This window comes from Grus americana, chromosome 3 (assembly GCF_028858705.1).
Source record: "Grus americana isolate bGruAme1 chromosome 3, bGruAme1.mat, whole genome shotgun sequence".
Lineage (NCBI taxonomy): Eukaryota > Metazoa > Chordata > Aves > Gruiformes > Gruidae > Grus > Grus americana.
Genome location: NC_072854.1, coordinates 120,159,743 through 120,171,703, shown reverse-complemented (window position 1 = coordinate 120,171,703; position 11,961 = coordinate 120,159,743).

The window sequence follows — 11,961 nt, the reverse complement described above, 5'->3', positions numbered from 1 at the left end:
CAAATACCACTACTGAACATATTACTTGTGTGAATGTGGTTGTGCACGAGTAGTTTATGACAAGTTGCTTACATTGAGAAAATACCCTGGTGCGTTTAGCATTTTAATAGTTCAGTATAAAGACTTTATAGGCAAGTGAGATACCATTTCAAATATCAGCATATCATCTTTACCTGTCAGCATAAAACTGCTGCTGCCTGCAGATGATTGTAAAAAAACAAAAATAGTGTTAGTCATAGAAGGCAACGCAGGCAAGGAGCAGGATGCCCACGAACGTAAATAAAGTAAAATAATTAAGTAAATAAAACTGCATCTCTAAAAGGAGAGGCATGGGGTCAGTTTGCTAAACAGTAGCCATCAAAATAAAATCAAGCAGCACAGTCAGAAACTCCTAACTCAACTCTACCAGAAACAGTTTTACCTTACAAGATATGTCCCAGATTAGCTAGGCAAGTTCTCTGCTGTTAGAGCCAGGTGCTTAGCTCTCCACTTGGGTAACTGCTGCCACATGAAGGTACGGACCATTCTCTGCTGGCTGTGTTCATTAGGGTAAGTGTAAGCAAATGGCAAAGAACATGAACACAAAGGGAACAAGCTAACCCAGCCAGCACAAGGGGCCATCTCCCACACCAGATCATGTTGTAGAATTAGGCTTGTTGGCAAGTAGTCTCTGAAAGCGTTGCTCGGAGAAGGGAGCCATTTGCTGTTCCCATAGGAAATCCTTACGGACATCATCCTTGTGCTTTTTCATCCCAGCCAGAACGGGATGCAGACTCTCGCAGTCTTTACGTTGTCCCACAAAGAAAGGCTGAAGAGCTGCACATCAGCTGTACACAGCACGATGGCCGAGTACAAAATATTTGTGCTCCTTTGGCCTGCTGGCTTCTCCGTACCTCCCTGGCCTTCTCCATAGCAGGCTGTGCAAAGAGTTGGCAGACCAGTCTCACAGGCTGCCACTCATCTCTCCTCCAGCCCTCAGCCTGGGACTGGCTTTCTGTGGGAGCACAGTGCTAAATGACAGAAGAGGTGAGACAAAGCATCACCAGGTTAGCCACTTCATCGTGTGCAGTTGTGAAGACAGCTTGTTTTGTGCAAGAGCAGAAACAGTTACCAAATGCACGTGGGTGACATTACACAGGACTCCCTGTCCCAGGGATTTGTCCCCACCCCCAATTGTTTTCTTGGGCTTTTTGCTGCTATTACGTGGCTATGGCATTGTTTAGGGCTTTCAAAGTCTGTCTCAACATTAAGATCTTATCAACTGAGTGGCTTCGGTGCTGTCTGTTCAGGGTATCAAACAATAAATGGTGTCACTGTTGTATGTCTGAGCCTTCCCTGCAGTTCCTGTATTCATTTTAACAGGAGAAAGGCAGCGGTATTTGTGTGTTTGTTCACATACTGAAATAATAACTACCTTGTGGCATTTTCAGAGAATTGAGTATAGTAAGCACCTGACACTGACTTTAATGCTGTTTTGATACCTAACACAATCAAAAAGAAACCAGTGCTCAGAAAACATTTTTCCATGAATAGTCAGCTCATTCCCAGTGGCACAGAGGCAAGTATGAGAAAAAACAGAGGGGTTTGGCTGGAGTTGAGAAGCGCCTTTCAAGATTGTCCTCCTCAAGTGCAGTGATGAGTATGTGTTTAGAGGCTCCCCACTTGTACACCAGAAGTGGAGTAGGAGAGTCTGTTACGTGAAGCAGCAATAGGAGCGTAGGAAGTTTTTAGGGATGTGAAAGCAGATGTCACAAGGGGAGTCAAGCTCCAGAGCTTAAAACCGCCATCAGCAGAAGGAAGGGTATTGAGTAAAGAGCTGGGAGCAAGCTGTGGGGGAGGGAAAGAGTCTGTGCTGATGGACTGGTCATGGGAGAGCTGAGCAATATTCAGTGGACGGTGTTAAAGGGTACTGAGTGATAAAAAGACCTCAGTAATAGAGGGCAAAGCTCTCAAGTGAGAGAGCCTTCTGGAAAGTTGAATCAGCTGCATGTCATAAAACGTACGGAGAACAAGGAAATTTGCAGGTGGGAGTTCAGATTATGAATGTGACTCAATCTCTTGAGACAAGTAGCATGAGTGAAAAATAAATCAAAGGGGGAAAACCAACGCAGAAAAATTCAGTGTTGCTGCCTTCCATCTGCTTAAAGGAAAAGGAAAGATGAACTCTGCACATCTACACGACCTAAGACTAGATGAGTTGTACGCTAGTTTTGGTTCGCAGTCAGGCTGCAATCTAGCCTTAGTCACCCTTTGTTATTTGCCTTTAAAGTTCAAGACACTTGTGAGATCTTCAAGTATTGTTTCAAACTAATGCGGGCACCTCAGGCTAGCTCCTGTTGACACCCAAAAGTGCTTCCATCACGTACCACTCCACTGCAGAACACAGGCAACTGCATTTCTCATCCCCTGATTTCCAACATGTGCTATTTTAAGTTCGTTTGCAAAACACATGAAACCAGTTAGGGCTGGGTATTGCTGTTGTAGATACCACTGGCACACATTTATGTGCTCAGAACTCAGTTCTTTAACTCCAGAGCATCTTTCAAAGGCTCCTCATTATGCAGGAAGCCTCAGTGCTGAGTAACAGACTCAAAGTCAATCAAATAGTACAGGACATTAAGTAACTGTGCACCAAGAGATATTTGATGGAAAAGACCAAATTATCACCTGCTTCAGGCCTCTATTGAACTGATTTTATTTTCTATTGTTTTTTAAAACACCTCACCATTGGGCTCCTTTCTTCTCACATACAGGGACAGCTGGATTCACACACACCTAATTCCCCATTGCATCCACACCCCCCACCCCAGCAACCCACACATTTCTACCCAAAATGCAAACATATGCACGATGTGTCCCTTTGTGTAGTTCCTCTGTCCTCGAGACTTCTCTAAGCCACTATATAGCTTCACCAGCTTGCCTCTACTATCACTCTTAATCTAGGAGAAAGACATGATCGGTGTTATCTTATGCTAAGCAAACAGTACAACAAATCACCACTTCGATATGACAACAGCCTCAGTAAAGGCCACAAAATAAGATACATTTGACAAGAAGTCCTCTCATCTCTGTCCTCAGATTATCTTACAGGCTTCCTACATCCAGTACATGTATTCTTCCCCAATTTACCATATGTTTCATGAAATACGTATTTATGACTGAAATGTAAGAACATGCTTTTTCTCCCCATCTGTAATGCATTTACTATACACAATTGGGTTTTTTGTAAGACAAATTGCAACACAACTATTGTTCTGATCACAGCAATCTATACTCTTACACTAGTGCAAAACAGACAATACAACGTGGAATTCTTGAGCTGCTGTAGATGCAGTGGAGGTAGTAAATATGGTTACAGCGTAGGACCTTTGAATGGCTCCTGAATAGCCCAGCTTATCAATTGTTTGAGATTGAACCCCAGGAAATGTAATTTAGCCTTACTACTGCTACAAATCCCTTGCCATAGCTCCAAGGAACATCTCATTTGTAATAACAAATCAGGGAAGAGTTCCAGTAAGAGGAATTAAATTAGCTTTAAAGGGCTGGAGAAAGAAGGACTTCCTCATCCTGAGGAAGGGCTCCACTTCCCCCCCACCCCAAACAGACTTGACTGGGACAAGGCTAAGTCATGGTATGTTGTCATTACAAGCCTTGGAGACCCCCAGAAGGAAAAGAAAAAAAATAGTAAAATAAAACAATAGAGTATTGCCAAGTGTGATCTTACTGAAAGCATGGGGTAGGTCCTCCTCTCCCACTACCAGCAGTCCTTGTACAGCCCAACAACTCTTCTGTAGCAAAAGCAAACACTATGGAGCTGCTACACCTGCCCAGTTACTACAGCCTATAACACACTGCTTACAGGAGAAACAGAGTCCAGGTACCCCAAAAGAAAAAGATGGGAGAGCTGTAGAAAGAGAGCAAAGTACAAAAAAGAGGAACCTGCTAGTTTTGTGCAATCCAGCTCCTACCTGGTGACTCAAGATGAAAGAAGCCTAGCACATCACAGGGAATTGCTGTTGAGCTGTACTACCATTACAGAGGGACAACCAGAAACATTCACATGAGCCAAAAGTAGCTTCAAATTGCCTATTAATCCTGAATGTCTGTCAGCAGTTATTATCTGATGGGCCAGAGTGACCTGGCATTTACTAAAGAGAAGAAATCAAATATAACCATTACTTAAAAGAAATAGCTAAAGAATCATTTCATCATGACTTTTATCCCCTCATGCCTTTTAGGCCTCCTTCACAATACCTTATTCCTCTCAGCTGGGCAGAGCCGCTTGTCCCCTTGGTTCCCCCACCACTCTCCTCTGTCCTAGCTGGGGGGATCACATTTATAGAGGTGCTCAGCCGTCCCGCTCCCAGCTGACTTGAACTGGCTGTTAATTGCCAAGAGCTGGGTTTTCCCTTGCCAGCCTGATAGTTCAATGGTTTCTTGTAGTCACTGTGTGATTCTGAAAGCCTACCCAGGGAAACAGATTTTAATTTCTCAGTAAACGAGGAATATCCACCTTCTGACAGTCAAGGCTCTGTGTCCTGAAAGGCACCATCCGCATTTGAAATGCTGATTTGCGTCTTTTTAAAAATGAATTTGCTGAGGCCAGGCTCCTAACCCTGTGCAGTCTGCTTTTGGTGAACAACTGTGAGAGGGAAATTTTCCTGAATATGAAAAACATTCAGCAAAAATGAATTTCAGAGTTGCGTGTTGCTTTGCTTACAGAAACCAATTTTAAAGTGAGCCCAGAGCATTCACAGCCAGATCTGCTGGGGGAACACTAAAAAATGTTCAAATATTTTCCTCTTAAATAAAATTTGGATGAAGCTTGTATTCAAAACTTCAAAACTGACCATTTTCCTTCAAGCTCCAGATAGGGTTGTAAATAAAAAATAAAAAATAAAAAAAAGAGAAGAAACTCCATCCTTAATGTCTCTGTTCTAACAGACCTTTCAGAATTGCCATTAATAGTTTCCACTAAAATAAGTAACAAGAAATCCGTGGGCTTTGGACAGTTCTGTTTACTTGACTCTATTTGCATGCTTATCCAGCCAGGGAAGACAAACAATTGCTCATGACACGTCTGACCCATCACCATCGAACGCCTCAGTTGCAAAGCTGAATGTTGACTGCTGAGTGTTTACAGGGAGTGTTTCTGCAGCCGTCTCAGGTGCTTGGGAGAGGTCGGATCGCTCCAAGCAATGACTGAGCCCTCGGCTGAAGAGTGCATTTGTGTCTAATGCCGCACTGAGGAGCTCCACTGGTTTTGGTCCTGGTGCTACCTGGGGAGACTTGGTTGTACAATTACACCACTTCCATGTGCTGGAAGAGGTGTGAAGCGAGATCCTTGCTAGACTCCTAGATTTAAAAACCTGCCCCAAATCTTCAAACAATTTTCTAAGATGTCAGTAAGCACCATTCAACCCCATGCGCCTCCCTGGCTAGCAGAGCAGGTCATTTATCTCATGCTCCGCACCTTGGTACCATGTACAGAACACACCTGAGAAACTCTCCAGCACCCCTGTCTTCATGGTATCTTCAGCCACCGACATTTTCAGTCTGAAGCTCAGCTGCAGCAAGAAACTGTGGCGAAGACGGTGCTGAGCCCAATCCTGGTATGGAAGTCTGTATCTAAGGACTGCTTGTGAACCTTATATTAAAGAGTCACTAGGAAAAAAAATTAAAATTCATGCAGGTAAGGATTTGGACCCTGCCAGCATGCATTAGCACCACATTTAATTGCCTGATGATCCTTCACGCTTCGATGGGCTGCCCATTCCCTCCCCACATAAAGTATGTTCTCGTCTAATCAGGACCAATGCAAAGGCCTCCCGGTGAGAGTGGGAGAAGGAGGAGGAAGGATGCTACCCTGGTATACACCATTGCAGCGCAGCGACGCAAGAAACACCCTGATCCTTCCGGTTGTGGTAAAAAATGCTTTATAATTTAAAAAGGCTTACGCTGCAGCAGCTGAGACATCAGTACTTTTTCACTGGGTTTTCTGCCTGGGGTACTGACAACAGTCAGAAATTTGCCTGGAAGCAATAAACTAAGCCAAAAAAAAAAAAAAAAAAAAGCAGGAGTGAAAGGCACAATTGAAAGTCACATCTGAACAGGCAAGACACCGTGCCAAAGCAGTCGGCAGCCCGGTGGATATTTTAGACTGTTTAATCCTTCAAATATATACCCACAAGTGCTCAGCAGACAGCTATGCTTCAGCGTGTGGTTCACTCCAAAGAACAGCAAATGTTGGTGCCTTCCTTCTGCCGGACCTTCTACTAATAACATGTTATAATTATTTAAGTTAATAGTCATAACTGCAATACAACACAAATAATTGGATCCCTGATAATCCTGGTTTGGGGAGCCACAGTCCAGCAAGTAGCTTTCCCCCTCCGTAAAGCTGAATTACTTTATGAGGAAATCCCCCGTGTTTGCGGCAGCAGGCAGCTAGCAGAGCTGAGCTGAGCTGGGGGCAATCTCTACGCAGCCCCTTCATTTCAGTTTCTGGTAAAATCGGACTGTTTTGCTGGGCGATGCCCCCGGAAAGCAACGCGCAGAGTCTTATTCTCCGCAGCAGCCTGAGAAATGGGATGATGGCGACGTGCTTTGGCACTCGTTCTTGCTATGTGTTTAACCCTGCTGTGAAAAATTGGCCCTCAATTGCAAATTTGCCCGAGATCAATCTAAGGAGGCAACGTAAAGCTTCCTGGCACCGTCTCGGTCAGGCGTTTGCTGCTGATGTTGATCCCTGGGCGGGCAGGAGAGCACAGGGCCAGGGTTTGGCAGGAGCCTGGTGCATGAGTGAGCTCCCACTGTCCCCTTTGCTGCTTTTATAACCCACAGGCTTTAATCATGGAGGGGAAGGCACGAAGAGAGCCAGGGGTGCGGGGGCAAACCTGCTGGTAATGTCAGAGGCAGAAAGAGAAGTCCGCTGGTGGAAGGGGAGCAAAGGTCTGCTCCTGGGGGCTGGGGGCACGGCGGCGGCTGCAGCAGAATGAGGGAAAGGGGCAGCTTGCCGACACGCCGTGAAGGAAAGTCACCGTCAGGGAAAGGCTCCGCGCAGCTTTTGACTCGGCTGGGCAAGAGGGACTGAGCATTTTGCACGCTCTATTTTCTTCGCAGCCCTGAGCAAGACCTGGGGCTCAGATGTCATTCTGAGCTGCTTTTTGCCCTCCTTGCAGATATTTAACCACTATATTTTCCTTCTGCCAGCCAGCTGACGGGAGCGAGATGATCCTGGTGCAAAGCATAGGCTGGGAGGACAGAAATACATTTGCATTCCTTCAAAGCGCATCAGCGGTGCAGGGGCGAGCCCTCGGCGAGCCCTCACCGGCACTTCTCGGCTGGTGAGGGACCAGGGGGACACGCACCCATCTCTGCCCCCACCTAGCACACGCAGGTTGCTCATGCGAATATATAGGAGTATTTTTCTTCCCCTTTCTGGCCACTGCTGCAGGATTTTCATAGCAACGTTTTCTTCCAATCTCTGCTGCCCTCTGCTGATGCAAAGCCAAGGCAGAGAGGAGAGCCCTTGCGAGGAGCCAAAGCCTCATTTTTTTTGCTGCAAAAGCTCACCCTCATTAAAACACCAGCACAGTCACAGCTTGTGGTTTCCTCTTCTTCGTCCCCACCACAAACCCTGAAGCCATAAGGCATGCCACTCGGGGAAGGATTTCTTGTTTAATCGCAGCACAATGATTTAGGAGTTAATTTGTCCTCATTACCTCACATCAAGTAAAAGTAAATACTGGTTTAATCAATTTATAGACTTCAATATTAAAAAAAGAAAAAAAGTGGGAGGGAAAAAAAGGGGTCATATGAGGGATAAAGGCTCTGGCTTGAAACTGGGTCCCTGCACTTAGGATTTTCAACTTGAATTTCTCCCTGCCCCAGGAGTCATTCCGGGAAACTTTAGCCCTGATCCATTCACTGCCGCTTACAACCCCACCTGTAGATCAGGCATCTGTTTCCCGTCAGGATGCTCGGCCAGACCCTGGGCGGTGCTCTGGGGAAAGAGCGGAAGGGGGGATATTCTCTAATCCCTGCCTGATGTGCTTTTTAAATAAGTTAAGACAAAACCTGCCTCTTTTATTGAGATAAACACCGTGACAAGCGAGCAGGGACGGAGTCAGACTGCTGCACGTGTATAACGGGCGTCATTTTTCCCAAGCTCCGCTGTTCCCATCACCTGCCGCAAAACAGATCTTTAAACCATGCATAGACCGCTCTGCTTCTCCTGCATGTGCAGGGACCAGTTTAGAGGAGACAAAACCCATTAGGCAGGCTCCTGGCTGAAGAGGCAGACCGTGAGCCCTGTGTCGAACCTGTTCCTCCGGTGCCGCTCAGCATCATCCTGGCCGGCCTCCACGGCCCAGCACGGCTCAGCAGGGCCCAGAGGGAAATGGTTCCCTAAAGCACCCGCCAGAGAGCTGAAAATTGCCAGCAGGCTATTCCCACGCCGATTCGCTTGGTCACGGGAGGGAGGCAATGTAGCCCTGTAGATAATACACCAACCCAGAAATCCAGACCCTTTTTTCTCCTCTGCATCTCTAGGAACAATTGCTTCATTCCTCGATGCTTGAATTTCCGCCTCTGCAAAGTGAGGGCATCATTTCCACCACAAAGCAGCTTGAGAACTCTTGGTAACAAGATTTATGATTATCGAGAAGTTATTTAGTACAGCTTTTAGATCCTGCTCCATTGATTTTGCTTTGCAGACTCTATGGCTCCTGCCGCTATTACCGGTTAACTAACACCGGCCCTTCAGTAGCTTCTGGACCTTCGGTTTCTTGAGGAGGACCCCGGCGCCCAGAGCTGCAGTGAGAGGAGCATTGGCTGTGATCACCAGAGGATTTACAGTCTAAACTAAATCTTGAATGTAAGCTTGTTTCTTTCTTTTTGTAGTACCCCCTTGGACTAGTGCTTGCAACAAGTGAAAAACACAACCACCAATGGCATATTTAACTCATGCGATACTTAAGAGGATGAAATATCCTTCTTGGATGAGCTCTCTGAAAAGTAACAGGTGCTGGTAGCCCCTAAAGCAAGTCGTTCCTCATCAGCCCTGTTGCTTGTATGACTTGCGGCCAGTTCAACACTCCTTGCCGAGCTCTGCTGCCCCGTGCTTCTCCGCTCTACGGTCCCCAGAGAAGGGCTGATGGGTTGTGCAGTGGAGGGTTTCTCCGAGCAAGTTTTGATCCTTAAGGAGTCATTTTAATCATCCAAGCTTCTGCAGGGCAAAAAGAGGTGTCTTGTTCAGGTTATGGTGTTTGGTTTTAGGTGAGGAGGTGGGTAAATACACCTTCTGACTCCGAGACTTTACTAGGTTGCATTACTTGGATAGCAACAAGCAATTTTTCCCCTTCAGCAAAATCTATACCATTTGGCTTAGTGGAATTAGTAACAAATAACAAAAAAAAGAAAGCCAATTTGCCACAAGCAGATTGCCTGAACATCCTTTGTGTGCGCATGTTTCCGAGAGCGTGAAGGACAAGAGCCTGAGTCACTGAAGAGAAAGGTCTCAGGAAGCCCAGATAAAACATCAAACCGCTGAGCAGCATTTCTGCTTTGTTTATGCAGTTGTCATTTGGCCACAGTCACAAAAACCAAGTCTCCCTTCAAGTAGCCGAGCTGCCAGTTCATGGTCTAGTATGAAACAACGCGAGCTCAGGGTCAGCCCTGCCTGCGCTTCCCTTCCCTGGTCCCCCATATCTGCATCAAGCTGGGTAGGCTGGGAGACCATGCTGCAGGATTCTCCATTTCCTAATCCCAGCAGAGCCAGCAAGCCACCCCCAAACACATCATCCTACCCTACGGTTGCTTTTAAACCCAAATCAGATCCCAACCAGGAGCTCAGCGCTCCACTTCCAGACCCAAAAGCTGGGGTTTCATTCCAGTACATTTGTTTTACTCCAAATCCCATTCACAAAGCGACAGTGGACAGACAGTGTCTGCAGACAGGAGACATGGTGGCAGGAGGCATGAAAATGCCCTCGCCACAATATGAGTTTGCGTATACTGGAACATCCCAGCAGCAGCGCTGGGCCCTTTGCTCTTCAGGACACAAGAAGCCATCATTGAGTTTCACTGACAGATTTTGATTTTCATGTACTGGGAGAAAATAGTCAATTCTTAATAAGGTAATTAAAGTTCCTCTTTAATAAACAAGCACAAAACATTTTATGGCTCCTGGCTAGTGCCCAGTGTAACTGAAGTTCAGATAAACACATTGACAGAGAAACATCCATTTCATCTAATGTTTATTGACCAGTTTTAAAAAGCAGTAGGCTCTTGCAGGAATTCTCTGGAGAGCTCACTGCTGCTGCTGCTGCTCTGCTGGGGGATGTCTCCCGATTTTGGCTCTCCCTTCACCGGCATGCAGAGAGCACCTTTACAGCCTCCTGTCTCTCCACAGAAAGATCAGAGCTTCTCCAGTTTTCCACCATCCACTTCTATCCCTTATTGCGACAGTGGCTGAAAGCTCGGTGTGAGGCAGCCCGCCTTGAAACAAACAGAAAGGCTCAGCTTATCGCTGCTGAAGCACAATTCTCCATGTTCCTTGTTAGGGTGCCACGCTAATTAATATATCAAGAAGGGACTGTCAGGAGCACGTGCTGATTTACTGTGAGCCCAGGGGAGAGGGGCTGGGTGGAAGTGTGATGGTGGAGGTGGTTTCTTTATTTAACTCCAGATTTCTTTGCCTCCCTACAGCAGCAGCTTTCTGCCTGCACTTCTCTCACGCTCTGTCACAGCCCCGGGCATCACAACAACTTTGATTTCTTAAGGACAGACACAACTGTATTTGTACTGAATTATTTTTACCCATAAATATCACAAATGTGAAGACAACACAAGAAGTGAGAGACTCTCAACAAAACCAACCCCTCATGCTCAGCCCCAGTGTTTCAAGATGCTTGCGAATAATCCGGAGATTTCAGTCAACCAGAAGGCTGTTAAATTACATCCACGAGGATTTCTTTCTGAATTTCCTAGCATAGCTGGATGGCAAAAGCACAGCAGCCTACTCCTGCTGTAATTTTTGCTGGAGAACAGACTTTCTGAGTTCCTACCTGCTTTTATCCTTCCTTTGGCGTTGCTTTATCTCTTATGCCCTCCTGCCTCCATCACAACAGCTGAAACGCACTGGGCCTGCCTTGTTTCACCTCCCAGACTGCACCTCGTGCTGGCTTCCCGTTCCCTTCCCGGGACATGCACCATTCTGGTTTTCTCCTCCGCTTTCAGCGGTGTTTCCGCTACGTCACTTCCAGAGCCATATGCTTCTCCCTCTTGCATCTGCCTCTTCCTTCCCCACGGCTGTTGTCTTTTTTTGGCCCTCCTTTCACTAAAACAGGCAGCCAGTTGGTATTCCCACACCAGAGGAAGAACGCTCAGCGCAGTTCTTGGGTACGGTTTTGAATTCCCATTGCTAACAGCCAGTCTCCGTCGGTTACCCAAAAGGGAGCTCAGCAGACAAGTTTTCAGCTGCCAGCTAGCAAGCATCCTCAGGAGTACTCTCTATTTCTGTCGATAGCTCCTCCATTGCTACCACCACATACCGAGATCATATATCCTAGTATTTTTCCATGAGAAAAGACAAATCAACCAGAATCTTGCAACTTTCAGAAAACGATCATTGATTATCTTGCAGTTGCAACCAGGAAAGTCTCAAGGAAACTTGTACTTTGGAATGCACCAGGGCACACACAAAGATTCGTCTCCTTGGCAGGATTACAATTTGCATTTGTGCTGCCAAAACACAAATGCTGCTGTAGGCCGGCTGAAAACATACCAGTAACTCTGACTCTTTAAATAATCCAGATGTGTGATTGACTGGTGTTGCCCACTTCGTACATTGTAATAGGAGTCTGCTGGGTTCGCATCTTCCATCAGACCACCAGGACATTATGTCAATACCAACCAAATTCCCCTGGGCTGGTCTCAGGGAGCACTGTCTGGGCTGGC